At 41.8% G+C, this 16,847-nt stretch overlaps 1 protein-coding gene across 3 annotated transcripts in view; it reads right to left on the reverse strand.

The window, feature by feature from the left end:
* Positions 1–16,799, reverse strand: part of NCOA2 (nuclear receptor coactivator 2) — a 188,808-nt gene extending 172,009 nt beyond the window's left edge. Inside the window, exons 1-2 of one of the 3 annotated variants that reach the window (XM_064706216.1) lie at positions 16,565–16,799; positions 7,062–7,141 (exon numbers count right to left, since the gene is read on the reverse strand). The gene's annotated coding sequence lies outside the window, so the exon portion shown is untranslated. Of the gene's footprint in view, positions 1–7,061; positions 7,142–15,006; positions 15,079–16,523 lie in introns of those variants that run through there. The other 2 variants (XM_064706215.1, XM_064706217.1) reach the window with 2 other exon arrangements.
* Between the last annotated feature and the right edge of the window lie 48 nt (positions 16,800–16,847).

A 16,847-nucleotide genomic window follows, 5' to 3' on the forward strand; every position in this document is an offset into this window, starting at 1 on the left:
CCAGACACCCACCCAACACCTCTCTCATGCCCTTCTGCAGATGGACAGGGGAGAGAAAGTATAACACTGAGTTCATTAGTTGAGATAAGGACTGGGAAGGATCACCCACCAAACACCATCACAGGCAAAACAGGTTAGAATCAGAGATATTAACTGAATTTATTGCTAACAAAATCAGAGAAGCATAATGAGAAGTAAAATAAAACCTTAAATACACTTTCCTTCCTTCCTTCCTTCCGCCACTTCCTTCCGCCACTTCCTTCCTTCCGCCACTTCCTTCCTTCCACCACTTCCTTCCTTCCCAGCTCTGCCTTCTCCCCCATCAGTGCAGGAGGAGACAGAATGGGGGTTATGGTCAGGTCATCGCCTGTTGTCTCTGCCACTGTTTTGGAAGTGGAGTCCTTCCCCTGCTCCAACATGGAGTCCCTCCCATGGAAGACAGTTCTCCAAGAACTCCTCTAAAGTGAGTCCATCTCAGGAGCAACAACTCTCTACAAACCGCTGCAATCTGAGTCCATCCCATGGGCAACAGCCTTCCCCAAACTGCTGCAGTTTAGGTCACTCTTCCATGGGTTGCAGTCCTTCAAGAACAGGCTGTTCCCCTGTGGGTCCTCCACAAGATCACAAGTCCTACCAAAAACCTGCTCTAGCATGGGCTCCTCTCTCCATAGGTTTTCAGGTCCCTGTCAGGACCCGGCTCCAGCATGGGCCTCCCACAGGGTCACAGCCTCCTCTCAGGCACCCCCTGCTCCAGTGTGGGGCTCTTCCACAGGCTGCAGGCAGATCTCTGCATCCCAGTGAATCCCCATGGGCTGCAGGGGCACAGCTGCTTCACTGTGGCCATCATGGGCTGCAGAGGGATCCCAGCTCTGGTGCCTGGAGCACCTCCGGCTCCTCATTCTGCACTGACCTTGGTGCCTGCACACTTGTTCCTCTCACACATTCCCACCTTGCTCTTCTCTGCCCACAATTACAATGCATAAGGATTCAAGGATTTCTTTTTCCTCTTCTTAAATGTTTTCTTAGAGGCATTACCACCATTCTGAACTGGCCCAGCCTTGACCAGTGGCAGGTCTGTCTTTGGCACTGCCAGGGGCTACTGGCATAAGTGCCAGTAACTCCCTGAGCATACTCACTGCTGGACAAGGAGGAAGCTTCTCAAAGAATCTATCCATTACCAAAGCCTGGCCATGCAAACCCAATACAGCTGATCAAGAGCCTAGAACTTGGATATTGACAACAGAGTAAGCTCATGAGGAAGGAAAGACTAAAATCACAGTCGGGGACAAGGAATATTTTAAACATTAGTAGTCGTGCATCAAGCTCTATGTGCCATCAGCTGCAGACAAACCCTATTTCACCACAGGATACATTCTGGAAGTTACATACTGTAACTCAAGACAGAAAAAGTTTTACAGAAGTCTGATCAGCAGGACTAAGCAATAAAAACACAGTTAACCAGGATCTGTGAAGAGAAGCCAAGCAATAAACCACATCTGAAAACTGAAAGGCCATAAAAATTAACCCAAGTGAAATTTCATGTGTTGGCTACCTACTTTTAGAGAAATGTGGATGGTTTTATCCCATTTTAAAATACTATTATAAATTGCGTCACCACACAGTAGTTTCAAGCTCACAACCAGAAGAGAGAAATGTAGGGGATGTCTCACTCTCTTAAAGCAGTAAAATAGGCAACTGGAGATTGAAGGACAAAAGAATCCAAGGCAAAAAGGGATCTTCAATTCTATGTGTTACTCATAAGGATAATGTTTTAACGTTTAAGTGAGAACATTCAAATAGAAGCTAAGAAAAACACGCTGAAAAAAATGTCAATAGAAACATTTTAATTCCTCATGACACTACTACAGCTTCCCTCAAGGAAAAACCAAATTGTAATATCTACTATAAAACTAATTCTTTTCTCAATTCTAATTTTAAATATTCCTAGTTTGCTTATTGTTGTCATTTTGAAAGATACAGAGTTTGGTGTACAGAGAATGCTGTAGTTTATTGATTTGGGATTACTGAAGGAAGAAAAGTACTGATAATGAAAAAAAGGCAAGAATCTAGACCATAAAAACAGATGTTGGAATAGGAGAACAGAGCATATTCTTCATTTATCATGGACACAGTTGCAAAAAAAGTTTTAGCAACACATTTACACACATACTGTAACAAATACTGTGTACAGAAGAGTGCCAGTACCCTTTTTATGGTTGTGGTGAGATGACTAGAGGAGGCTTCTGTAACATATTTGAATAGTTAAAGCCCTGCACAATGATACTGTAATACCAATATATCTAAATCATTTTCATAATACTGAACTTCTGTGATTTATTTAGGACCTTTCATCTGAATTTTTCAACATCAAAAAGTTTGTTTTAAAAAGAAAACCTGTAATTTCTTGGCAGTACAGTTAATATAAAAGCAAATTAATGATAGAGAAACACATTGTACAAGACTTTATATTACAATCATCTACACATTTCCTTACCATTACAGCAGATAAGTCTTCGGAGCCTAACATCCCCACATTGTGGTATTAGAAAAATTCACCCACTTTAATATACACAAATATCCATGAACCACGAAGCATTGTACTCTAATGCTGTCAAATAAACAGACTACTGGAATTCAATTTCCAGAAAGCCAAGGCAAAATCTACTGGCCTTCATCTGAAACACCAGTACCATTTCCAAGCCCTGTATTTAATTAATACTATTTACTGTCAAGAGCCAAGCCATGTAGATATTTCACTCTTCCCAATTCAGGGACTAAAGGCAGGCCCAGAGGAAAATCTGCCCAAGTAAATGCATCTCATCTTCTTTGATGATGCAAGTGCTCAGTTGTCCTGTTCTTGACCCCTCTAGAATTCTGAGGCTCCAATACTGGTGATACAATGTCATCAATCTATATATAAAATATACATTGATTTTCCCCAGATGATAATGACAGCTATTTCTTCTGCTAATGCTAATACAGTATAACTTTGTCCATATAAAAAGGTTCCTATCAAGGTAAGAAATGAAAAATCTTAGCAAAGTCCATTACAAAGTCAAAACCAATATTTAAGAAGTGAATAAAATCAAGTTAGCAATCCCATTTCCTAAATATTTTTTATTTATCTCACTGAAACTGCAATGTTCAAAATCATCTTCCAGGATATAACTACATACAAAAGGCAAGCTTCAATCAATTGAATGAGCATTTTCAACAGTCCTGGATATATATTAAGTTTGGTTCCATCAATGCAGTAAAAAGTTCACTGACAGAGCACTCCATTTAAATCCATTTACAGTAGTTAATGAGTTTTACATATATAAGAATAGTTTAATCCAGCTTTACAATGAATTTGAACACTGTGGCCTCAAAACTATGAAAGTACTTTAAAAGTATTTTCATTACTAACAAATCTAGTTCTGCTAGTTGCAAGCATAAGATTTCTCTCTACAGTACTCTAGATTTTAATGAAATTTAAAGGAAAGAAATGCAATATACTGCATTTGTGTAAATTTCAACTTTTCCACAACATAACGTTTTTCATAAACTCCCAGTTCCAATTTTAGGGGAAAAAAGCTTTTAGGGGGCAATTGTGTAAATCTCAGTAGATGCTCATTTCCTAATACTTCAGTTCACATCGTACCACCCACACAGAACTTCACTCTCAGATTAGGAGCACCATTTTAACGCTGATTACATTAAATGCACCATAATCAAGCATCCACTTTTACAAGCATCTTCACAGGCAATTCATGTTAACTAATGTCACTACTGAACGGCAGTGACTGAACACAGAATAATCTTATCGCATTTCATGCAAGACACAACTCCCCAGTTTTGAGGTCTAGCAATGAAAACACATTCCCTTTATTTATCACAAACCAATTCAACATAGATTAAGTATCCTTCACAGAGAAGACCAAATTCATTAAAGACTACACATACCAATATTTTATTTCAGTTATTTCAGAAACACAGCTTCTGTGGGAATTAGGGTGCTCTGAACTGACTCCAGGGTTCTAGGTAAGCACCATTCCAGTCCTGCTTTACAAGCTCACAGAAGCTAGCCTTATTCAGGTCTGATAGTTGGAATCTACTCAAAGTTCCTCATTCGCATCCTTAAATTAATACGCAAGGCTTGTAAATCTTGTAAACTCTAAAAACTTGTTTCAATATAAGGCAATTTTATTTTCAGTATTGCACTTTATTTTCTGACAGCATTCCCTTTACACAAAGATGTATTAGGAGAACACAGTCAAAAATGAGACATTTGTCAGAATTTTCTGTATCTACTACAGCTCTAAACAACAAGCACTATAACTCAGAATGAAAAGACACACAAATATTTTCTATCACACTTGACACTAACTACAACACAAACGACAATGAAATCACTACAAAGTTAGATGGAAACAGACTCTCCAGATCAAGAGCGACAGAAAACTGAGATTTCTCTAATCTATGTTCTTTTTGCTGAGAAATATTCCTTACAAAGCAAATCACTTCATGAAAAAAGGAGAGCGAGAGATAAAAAAATGCTTTCTGACTGGTAACTTTTAGACTGGAAATTAAAACAGATTTTGTATGTGTTTGGGTTTTTTGCAAGTCTAAACTTATCATCATTCTAATTGCATCCCCTTTTTTGTGAGCACACAGCAGCTGCTACCCACTACCTCAACTAACATGAAAAATAGACCAAATAAGCTTTAACTAGTAGGTTCATTTTCCAAAAAACTTGATACGGTGGCAGACAAGCTGAATGTGCACAATTTCAGTCAGAGTCGTGGTGCAGTCTCACAACATACAGTCAAAACCAACATTTATAATTCCACAAGCAACACTAGTCAAAAGCCAAGGCCCAGATTTCTTAAATGAGACTCCAACTGATGTATCCTTCCAACACTAGTATAATTTCAGATGGGTATACTGGTTAAAATAAACAGCTACAGCTCTTTGAACTTGCAACAGAGAAGGTGAGCATGCAAGTATGTCAAATAATAGGTCTGAAGCCCTAGACACTCAAAACTCCATAGAAAGACTTCCAAGGATTCAATGGAACCAAAATTTTAAACTATTCTTTGGCTTATGGAACCTACTTCTGCTGAACTGCCTATAATAGGAACACAGACATAACCACACATTTTAAAGCAAATGGATCTTCTGAGTGAAAGCTACCGCTCCGCTTCATCCTTGCCCTATATATCCTTTCATGACACCCATTTTTTTACAGTGGTTTAATAAAATGTCATCACCATAGACTTCATACACAAATATTCATGTAATTTTTGCTCTTAATAAAGGTTTTGAACTTCTTAAACACAGAAACTGTGTTTCGGTCAGCATGTGTGAAGTTACCAGATTATTTTCTATCACTGTATCAACCAAATCTATAGTTCTGGTGCAGAATGTAGCAACACTAAGGAAAAGACAGGTTGTTTTTTTTCTCCATATAAATTAATTACGAAAAAACCCCAAGTAATTATATGGAAATTGCTTTTTATTTTCATATTTCCCTAACGCATTCATTTTTTTAACTGAAAATTGAAATTGAGACAACTGAAAACAAGCATACGATCAACCTGACAACAAAATTTCATGTTCTCTACAGAGAATCCTGGCAGCGACATTCTTCTCTTTATTACATACACCTAACTCATTCTGAGTGCTATTCACTAGGAAAACAATATTTTAGAGTCTTTGCATTTTTTTAAAAAATTTGCTTAAATGATTACAAAAGCAGATCATTATTGAGAAGACCTGCATAAGTACCTTATGATTATGCAGTCCAGGTAAGTAGTGTAAATAAATAATAACTAATATGGTGTAAGTAATAAGTATAAATAAGTAATAACATCTCTGTGGCTAAGAACTTTCAAGTTAGTATAAAACAAAAACAAATTATTAACTAGAATTATGAACTTCATTGAATAGAATGAACTTCAGAGTGTTTTATCTGAACTGAAAAGAGAAAAGACAGAAAAAAGCACTGGAAAACTGCTTAACCTGTTTTCTCATTCACTGATGCTATAAAATGAGGAAAGTTTAACGAAAAGCATTGTTAATTTTCAAAAACTGCTGAACATAATTAAAAAAAGAGGAAATGATACTTGATGTGAGCTTACATAATTTTACCCATATTTGGTTGGCATTTTATAAATAGTCATCCCCCAAACAACTAAAAACTCTTTCAGCAGGCTCATTTCCCACCTCTATATTTAGTGTGCAAGCCTCAAAAATACATATTTCTGACCTTAATAAGTCACTCTATGTGTTAAAAGACAACATTTATTCATGAGTACACTGAAAAGGTTCTCACATAAAATCTCAAATGTGTATCTGTTGTAAAAGATTTATACCAAGTGAATATACTGATATATCAAACATACCTAAAATAAAACCACAGCATTTATATTCTACTTTCTTTCACTGCACTACCAAACTATTATTAGTCTGCATTCAAACAATCCGCAGGGGTCTCTTTTTCTAATTCTCAGTGGTATTATCCCTTCTTGAGAGCAGAGTTAAACAGGCACAGCACTGCCTGATGGAGTCGTAAGACAGTAATTCTTGAGCAACAAGCAGTTTAAGTCATCAGTGTCATTATACCAATTTCAACCCTCAATTTAAGTAATTTATTAGTGCACAGAGTTGGATGGAAAAGCTTATATTATTTCATATTCAACCTTTGCCATAAGACAGACCATAATCAGCACATCTGAAAAATGTCAATTTCTTAGTTACAGTATAAAATATCAAACAAACCTAATAAGAAAGAATATCACATGTTGATCCCTTCAGCCTTTCTGAGCAGAAAGTCCCTTTCCTGGTTGTGGCACCAAAGCAAGGACCCTCTACTTCCACAACCAGTCTCACCATCATTTTCAAAGTTTCCAAAATGTTAGTCTTTCCACTCAGTGTACAATATCCCATCTTACTTAAAACCAAGGTTTGTTCTGCCATATCCACACAATCAATTCACACATCTCACATCAAACTCCCCAGTGAAGAAGATAAAACTGCAACACAATCCAATTAAATGCAATAGGATATAGACAACTCACCAAGACTCAGCGATGCAGACAACGATTTCTAGAGGCTGTGTATGCAGGGGGCCTCACTACTCAGATACATCTCAAGTATGCTAGGAACAAATTTGAGAGAAAAATATTAGTCTCTTTTTTTCTGGAGATGGGCATAGAAGAACAAAAATATGATGTTTAGCACATTGCCGTTTTAAGCAAAATACAACGAGGGAAACGCAAACTTTGTGGAGCATTATCTGTGTTTCCAGACATAACTACAACCCCCTTCCAGTTGCACAATCACTCCAGTCACACAACTTCCTTTCTACCTGCTGCCGACTGCAAATTCACAGTGATAGCAGCTAAAATGTTTACATTAACTTACACAGTACACAGCCTCTATTTTCACTAAAGAATCTGTGAGAACTCTGAAAGTGCTTGGTTCCTTTTTTTGGTTGACTGCTTGATTTGACAGCACATTAGTTTCAAATCTCTAAAAAGGAGAAACTGGTGTTCTTTCAACCATTATTATAAGTTGCATGTACAGAAGCATGTTTCTTCTCTCAGCCTCCACTTACAATACTCCTGACCCAAGTGACCAGCACCAGTGAACAGAAAGCCTTTCACTCATATGGAGCCCCATGAAGCAGGAAAGAGTCCATAGAACAGAGGCTATACATTGCACAGCAAAATAATTCCTTCAAGGGAGAAGGAGTGTGCTACTGCCCACACAAATATTATACCAGAATTTCTGTTTGTAGGTCAAAGAGCACTTTACGACAAATGTATCCAAGCAAACCACCAAAGAGGAATTTTCTACTTTCCTATTCTGACAAACAAAAAGGCAGAACATAAAGCAAATGAGAACAAAAATAAAATGAAAGGTACACTACAAGGGTCATCAGCAAAAAACCCCGCCATACACTAATTATGCCTCGAGAGTAGCAGAATTTAGAATCAACCTCTTTCTTTGCCATTTCTGCCTTCTTACAAAAACCTTCTTCAAACAAACTCTGCATAAGTTCTTTCAGTCACAGACAGGATACCACTACAGTAACAGACGATTTAAGGGCACCACTAACAAAGAAGTGTTCTTATATAAAATATACACACAGAAGATAAGCCTACATTATTTCCTCAGGAATGTCCAAAAAGCACACAAGCTCTGTGGATCACAAACTCAGGGCTTTGAGTGGGTCCTTGTTGACAGAAAAAAACCATCTTGTCTTGGAATAAAATGTTAAGTAAGCTACTAGATCTTTTGGCAGTTCAGAGAGACACCAAAGAGAAGCCACAGTCTCAGCAGCACACAGGGGCTGCAGCCCCAGCCCACAGTGGGGAGACCTTTTCCCCCAGGGAGCAGTAAACAGGAAACATTGCCCACTCATCTCCTGTCTTTTACCTGCTGGGCACCAGTGCATGAGTACTCTACCACCATTTTCTTTCTTTACAACTAAGGTGGCTGCTCACTTTTATTCCCCTGCTGTTCTCCCTATTTTTTGCATCCCACCTCCTGGTCTCTGTGGCCTCCAATCAATACAGCTGCTCAAGGAGTCTGTACACAAGTCAGGTGGCTCCTGACCATTACAGTAGTGTCCACAAATACCCACTGGAAAAGACAAGCTTTGTTGATTTTCATTTTTCTATTCACAAAACGCTTAACAATAATATTGTCTGAAAACAAAGACAATGCATTATAGCTTCACAGTAGAAGCACTACCTTCAAAACACAAAAACATGACTAACAAGACCTCTCTTCCCAAAAAAACCTCTTGAATTAAACAGCAACTAGCGACAGGCTCATGCACTTGAATAGATGTATTATCTAGTATATTTCTGGTACATTTCTCTAACTAAACTAGACTATCAGTGAAGAAAAGAAGTGATGAACCTGAAGTTATGGACAACAAAATGATCTGCTAGTCCTTTGCCTTCCCTTCTCAAGTCCATTCTGGAGGCTGAAGAAGAAGCAAGTCAACTACCACCTAGCCTGTGCAAATTTACAGCAAATCCACAAGAATCAGGAGCTTCTTGGGAAGACCCTCAGAACTCAAGGGAACTACTCTTGCAAGAAGCCATGTCTCACAGTGGCATAACTCTGTTAACAGTGGTGCACAAAGGCCCACATGAAGAGCAGATCACTGCCTCAAATAATACACAAATTATCAACATTACCTACAATATAAAAATGGAACGCACCACAGCCACACCTGCCATTTTCCAACACCACCATCCAATCCTCCATCCCACAAAGAGTAAAAGAAAACTGCTTTAAAGGTCAAAAAACCTCCACTAAAAACAACTGATATGGACCAGAACAACACACTGTCTTCTGACTTCAGAAACTTTACATCTTTCCTTTCCATTTGTGCACAGTCACTTCTTTCCCTTCTGGTCTCCATTCCAGGTACCCAAGGTGTGTTTACCTCTGTGGTCCACAAAAATGCCATTGTGAACAAAACACAACATCAATGCTACAAACTACAGTTACACTGAAAGGGAGTGGGAACTGCCACTTTCAGACACACTTGGAAGACATCATCCACAGCATGCAAGCTTAGTGAGCATGAACTTGGTGAGCTTAGAGAGGTTTTTTCTCATCTACATTCAGTCTTCAGGTTCCATCATTCCTAAACCAAGGAGAAAAGGAGCCACAAATGATCTCACCATCATGCAGTTATCACTAGCTTCACACAGAACTGTAGCAAAAAATATTTTAAGGCTCATGAAAAATTCAGTATCTTTGTTTCAAAGTAACACTTAAAAAAATCCAGCAAAACAAGCAAAAGTATGTTTGCACTGCAAATGCCAACAAAAATTGGCAAGCAATTAAAATAAAAAAACCTTTAAACTATGCTATTAGAGCTACATTTTATAGCCTGTAAAGTATCAACAAGTTAATTTTTTTTTTTTTTTTGCACCCCAGATAATAGCAACAACTCTTCTGGACTCGTTTAAAGAAAATAGTACATTTCTAGCTGTAAATTTTAATTTTGGAAAAAGTACAAAGATTTAGACTGGAAGAAGAGCTTTTCTCCTTGAGAATTTAATTGAAAACTGGAATTTATTTATTTCTATACACTCAATACTACTCCACAAAGAATCTATAAGTACTTGGTCAGCAAGTCCTGACAATGATTTTGAAAGAGTAAAGAGAAAGGGCTGAAAAGCTACTTGGTTAACTCAAAGAATGGTGTAAGCAGAACGAGTAGAAATAATCTCCACTGTAGCCCAGATGATACTTGAACTCTCAGATTCACAAGTATTAAAACTTAGGACTGTGGGTTTTCATAGGGTTTGGGTTGCTTTGGGTTTTTGGGTTTTTTTATTAATTTCTAATTGCATCACACAGGCATATGATGAATTTGTACGGTCATAAAAATATGTGTAATAAAAGTGTCAGCATATACTCTCAAATTTATTCATAGACTTTCCTCTCTTCTCAAGAAGTTTTATTTTTAAATGCAGTTTAGTATCTCCTACATAACCCATGAGGTACAAATAGGTGACAAACTGCATTGTTTTTAATTGGAGTGATTTTCTTCAAAATCCATGGGCCAGGCTCATTAGAGATCAATACTGACAGCAATGAAAAACTGAATCTGTTCACACACAGATGAATTACAGCATAGGCAGAGTAAGAGTAAAATTCTATAATAATTCTGACTTAACAAGCAAAATGTTCTTTCACTTTCCATGCCCATTCTTCAGTCCCAGGCTTCTCCACTGAGGCAGCCAATAAAGCAGCCAATTGTGATATGCCCACTATAAATCCTACCCAAGAGCAACAATATGTCTTACATAGCTCACTAAAAAAGCATCAAAATAGCAACTCTCAGTCAACACTACAGCAGATATATGTTCTCACTATGTCCCCTCATAGAAGCTCATGTGATCCATACTACCTAATATTTATGGACAAATTCGGTAGATATTTTAATTAATTTGTCACCTACACTCTCTGCCCTTTCATTAATCCAATAAAGATTTTCATGTAATGGGGAATATTCCAGCAAAATACAAGTTCTCCTTTCCAAACAGAAAATAACTTCTTGAAGTTTATAAACAAAGAGAAAAATGTAAATAGGATTTACTGGGGACACTGCATCTTAGCTGCAAAAAACAAAGGCACATTCCAAAGAAGCACCTTAATATCTAAGTAATGGGAGCACACTCACAGAAAGAGTGAGATTTACTATCAGTTGTAACTGCTAAAATGAGAGCAAAGGAAAAATAATATCTGCCAGTAACTGTATAAATGGGAGATTGTTATGGAAGCCATTTAAGGAAATGCAAGACTTGGAACAGCATAATGATGAAGCTGCAGGAGAAAAAAAATGTGCATATTGTTAATATGCTGCGGTATAGCTTCAGACACTTAAATTAATGAACTAATTTCAAACTTCAAGATGTCAAGCGCTTTGATGACGATACATTTTCCATAGGAATTGTTTCCATTATATATCCATAAAACTCTTAAATAAAATTTCCATTAGTCTTTCATTTGAATAACGTGCAATTTCCACAGAAAAAGATTGAAAAATCATAAACAGTTACAAAACACAGTGCAGCAAATCTACCATATTCAAGATCTATTTTTCAAACTATTCATCAACTCAAAATAATTGTATAAAATCAGCAAAAGCATTCCAGATGCTCAGGAGAGGAAAGGCTCTTCTAGGTAATAGGTAAATTCAGGACTGAATGAAAGAAAATTAATTTCTTCCACTCATTTTTCCATCGTATAAATGCTATTTCTGAATATTCACAACATTGACAAAATTGCTTTGTCTTAAAACTGTCTAAAAAATACCCTGGGTATTTTGTCTTTTTTTTTCTAATTCTGTATCCTAAATTGATTAAACTATACAACCTGTCATTTTTCATGTCAGATTTCTACTTGGTATGTTTTGAAAAGGCTGAGCTACTGAATCATTAAAATAGGGAGTGTTTGCATAATGTAAATACTGCTGACAAACTACTAACTGTAGAACTGGTAAGATGCCTTTGTAATATGTAACCACTGATGTAATATTAGAAATTATTCTTACTACTCTAAGTTATCATTTCAGCAATACATATGACTGTCTAAAATGCTATTCCAACACAGAGCAGGAGTCCTGGAAACTATATTTTATTCCCTGAAATCATAAAATATAATCAAAATATTATCTATAATAAATACATGAAATCTATGTTATCTAAGCTCTATTATCCTGATGGGTAAAAGCCAAAGAATACTTCTGTAAGGTTTAAATTCCCAAGAGAAGAAGAGCTCAGATCCTGTCTGCAAGCACACAATGGAATCACAGCTGACGATGCACATCTTTTTCTGGATGTCTCCATATGCTCAGGAGGGTTTTTCCCCTCCTCTCCCTCCCTGTTTCTCCCTCTCCGCCTCCTTTGCTCCGAGCATTACATTGAAGAATTTGTCATTATCTGCTGCCAGAAGTATAAGAATGTTTTAACAAGTAACAAAAATAAAGCAGTGCAGTGAACTTCACCTCATTTAAAAATAAAAATAGGGGATCCTGCCAGAGTAGCTGTCTATAACTAAGTTAACTAACAGTAGAAAATGGGTGGATGAATGAATGCTGTTATATGCCTTCTATAAATTAATTATCAACGTTACTCTGTTCTTAGTTTAAAATGCTGTGTCACACAGCAGAGTATATACAGTAACAACACATTTAACCTCTGACCTCTAAAGCCAAACATGGACATAAATGAATATTGAGCATTTTAATGCCTATCAGAATACTGAAGAAATGTGAGGAATTCGTTAAATATACTAACTTGCATGCAATGTGCATTGTTTAGAGAGGCCAGCCACAGCAAATGTACAAAGAACTGAGCATGGCAAGAACAGTTTTAGTTCAGTGTTCCCTTTCTCCAACGCACAATCTATTAGTGCTCAGCAGACAAAGAGAGTTACGTTTACATTTTAATTTGGTAGCAGTCTTTGGTTAGTCTTTTCTTTCAGATGAACTGACAGCATCCTCAAGGCTTAGACCTCTTAAGCCTCTGCAATTCTGGTGTCAGGTGCTAGAGAAACTCCAGCTGAGCGCAGAAGCCCAGATTTTGCCAATGAGACAGTGACATCAGCAACAAAGGCAAGGAGCAGAAGACAGTGGGCATTGTAGCAGCAGCTGGCTCGCTCACTGACTTTGTTCTTCCTGCTGCAAAATCTGGGCTCCCTGCAGATGGGCTAGCTCTTACTGGTTTTTTGGAGGATGGAGGGAAAAGTTGGGAATGCCAACACTACAGCCAGTTTACATGCCTCTTTCCACAGAGCCTTTCAGCATTCTAATGAGCAAGCTACACACCCTAAATTATTATAGAAACATAAACATTATTCTTAAGTAATAATTTTTACTTCAGAGTCTCAGTTTAATGCAATACACTACACTATATGTGAATAAATCCCTTAGATTTTCTAATGTTTCCACCTGAAACAATCTTTATTTTCTCTCTCACAAATAACACAATTCCAGTTTAAAAACTTAAACTGGTTCCAAAAGTACCATTCTTGATGGCAATAAAGTATTCAAATGTCTTGAGTTTCAAATTTAGCACTGACACCACCAGTACACACAATGAGGAATTTACACATTTAGTAAAGAAGTGCCTTCAGACATTGCAGAGATACTGAAGAACCACATCAGACATGGATTCTCTCCCTAGTAAAGACCACAAGCCTGAGAAAATACAAAGTTGAGAAATCTTCAGGTTTTATGTGAAATAAAAGAGTACAGTGACTATAAAAAGATGAGGTGATTGCAGCACGTTTGACATGCATTTATTGCATAATGCCCACGGAGATAAAAACATGTTAAAAATAATGCAATTCTTCAAAATAATGTGTGATGTTGAAAAAAGATGAATCTTTCTTCTTAAAGTTGTACTCAATATTCTTGAAGGTTGAGTCCATGATAAAGTATTTTCTTCAAGATTGTAGATAACCAAGATTTCCTATGAACACTTACGGATTAACCTTTTGGGGGCAATATACAACTTTCCTTATCTCATATGACACAACAGAGCCAACTTCTATGTCCAGTCCCCAAAAGAGATATTACCACAAATGCATCACTGTCCATATGTGCTTGCATACACGTCTGTACATGGAAATAGGTGCAAACCTGGTATATCCTATCTGTGACACCACTGGTGACGTAAACAAACAAGTCTTCTGGAAAAAAGTAGGAGGCACCAAGTACCTACACCAAGTGCGATAAAACAACCAGTTTCCATCCACACTAAGCTGTACTTAAGCAAACAAGATCTCTGCTTTGCGGTGTAATAGTTTCGGTATGACATTATATACAACATGGGCATTTCTCAGAGAGCATCCAACACAGTGGACCAGCAGCTCCCTCCCTTTGGGCGACGCCAGAGGATTCCCCCGTGAGAGGAGCCCACCAGGTGGCCCAACACTGCCACTGGGTTATATGGAGCCAGGAAATTAACTGACTAGGGTTGCTTTTATAGTTCAGTACATAAAAAACCCAAATGACTGCCTTCACCCACAATGGCAGAACAAAAACCAAAAAAAAAGCTTTAAGTAGAAAGACTGGCAGTCTTAAATGCTTACTTATTTACAGTGGCAATAGAGGTCTGCTGTAACTGCCATAGGCAGGCACTATATGCTTAGCTCAAATTATACTTAAACATTATGGGTTGAGTTCTAAAGCCTATTCACCTGCTTCTTACTACTCTGAAACAACAACAACAAAAAAAAGATATATAAAAACACAATTGATTATTATCAAACAAGCAGGCTGTTCTCCTTTCACAAGGAGACTCGCCAAGCTAAATTACAAGTATATTTATAGTGTCCCACATACACACATTTCAGAATGAAGTATACAAGCTAACTCAAACTAAGTATATATCATGATACACAGATATCACGACTTCCCAGTGACTACCAGCAACCTCCTTGCCTCTTTTTTTTAATTTTTTTATTTCCGTCCCCCCCCACCTTTTTCTGCCAGGCTCTCGGGCAGGTTTCCCACAAACTACATGGCCTGAATGCCCCTCTCCGGCAAGAGCTGAGTGCGGTCCATGAGCTGGAGGGAGCGCTCAGGCCCAAGCGGCGCCGAAGGAGCGAGGGGCAGCGAGGCAGGCGAGGGACACGGCTCCGGTTACGCCTGGGCCCGCAGCCTCGGAGCCGCGCGGTGCCCGCGGCGGCGCACACACCGCCCCCCGCGGAGCAGGGGAGGGGCCGCGCACCCGCCCTCCGCGGAGGCACCTCCGCACCCCTCCCCCGCCTCACGCGTGGGGCTCCGCTCGCCGCGGAGGGCCCGCCTGCAGCCGCCGCCCGCCGCGGGGAAGCGGGAGGGAGCGGAGCGGCACCCGCCCAGGGACCCCGGCCCCGCGCCCGGCCGGCTGCTCTGCTCTTCCCCCTCCTCCTGCCGCCGCTCCCCGCCCCGCGCACACACGCAGACACACGGCACTGCGGCGGCCGGGCCCCCACCCCTCCCCGGGCCGCGGGGAGGCGGCGGCCGGGCGCCCCGGGCTGCGCTCGCACGCAGCTGCGACGCCTCGCCGCCCGCCCCCGCGGCTCGGCCCGGCCCGGCGCTGCGCGGCGCGCACGGGCAGGCACAACCCCCGCGCAGAAAGTTAGAGAAGTTGCCCGCTTCGCCCCCTCCTTCCCCTCGCGTCCCCTGAGAGCGCGGAGCGGCGGCGAGGCGCCCTGCGCAGGGGGAAGGGGAGAGAGGGCGCCGGGCGGCGCGGTTGGTCCCTGCCCGGCACGGAAAGGGGGGCGCCCGGCTCGGCCCCGCGGACGGAGCGCGGAGCGGCCCGCGCCGCTGCGCACCGAGTCGTTGTCAGCCGGGGAAGGGGAGGCGGCGTCACTCTGCTCCCCAAATCACCCCTTTTGTCATCGGGGAGAGACCCTCCCTCAAGTTTCGCTATCGCTACGTGGTGGGGGTGAGGGGGAACGTCCTGAACAGTCCCTTCCAAATCGCACCCGGCTGCCCCATCCTCCCCCAGCCCGGCCAGGGCAGCCCGTGACCCCCAGATCAGCCCCTCGCCTTCCCGGTTCCTCGCACTTTCCCCCCCAGCCAGGGGCGCGGAGAGGCGGCACCCGACCTCCGCCTGGCCTGGGAGCAGGAAACCGGCCCCCTCGGCCCGGCAGGGTGGGGTGCCCTCTCCCCCCCTCCTTCCCTCGCCCAAACACGGGGACGTCCCGGAGAAGTAACCCCGCGCTCCCACCCCCCACCGCCGGGCGCGGGGGTGCGAGCACGATGCCCCGGCAAGGGGCGGCCCCGCGGTCCCTCCGCTCCCCACGGAGGGGCCGCAGCCCCCGCCCCGCTCCCCCCGCCGCCGGCGCGGGGGAAGCCGCCTCGCCGCGGCCGCGGTGCCGCCCGCCAACGCCGCCCCTCCGCGCACCGGCGCGGCCCCGGGCGTCCCCCCGGCGCTACACGGGGCGGCCGGGCAGGCGCGGGGGGCCCGGGCACACCCCCCGCCGCGCCGGGGCCGTGCGGGAGCCGTTACCGGGGTCAGTGCCGTCTCCCGCCGCTGCCGCCGGCGCTGACCTTCGCTTTGTAAGATGAAGCTGAAGCTGGGGCTGCGGCCGCCATGTTCCTTTTTAATAACTGCCTGCTTGTTTATTTCAATGGAGACCCTCCCACCGCTCGCCCTCCTCCTCCTCCTCCTCCCCTTCTACCCAGAAGAGGGCTGGACGGGGAGGAGGCAGGGGGAGGCACAAGTCACTCCCCCCTGCCCCCGGGCACGGCGGCAGCGGCCGGGCCGCGGGCGGGCGGGGGGAGGCCGGGCCGGGCGGGCGGCAGCGCGGCGCGCTCCGGGGGCCGCCACCGC

Source organism: Zonotrichia leucophrys, chromosome 2 (genome assembly GCF_028769735.1).
Source record: "Zonotrichia leucophrys gambelii isolate GWCS_2022_RI chromosome 2, RI_Zleu_2.0, whole genome shotgun sequence".
NCBI classification, from domain to species: domain Eukaryota; kingdom Metazoa; phylum Chordata; class Aves; order Passeriformes; family Passerellidae; genus Zonotrichia; species Zonotrichia leucophrys.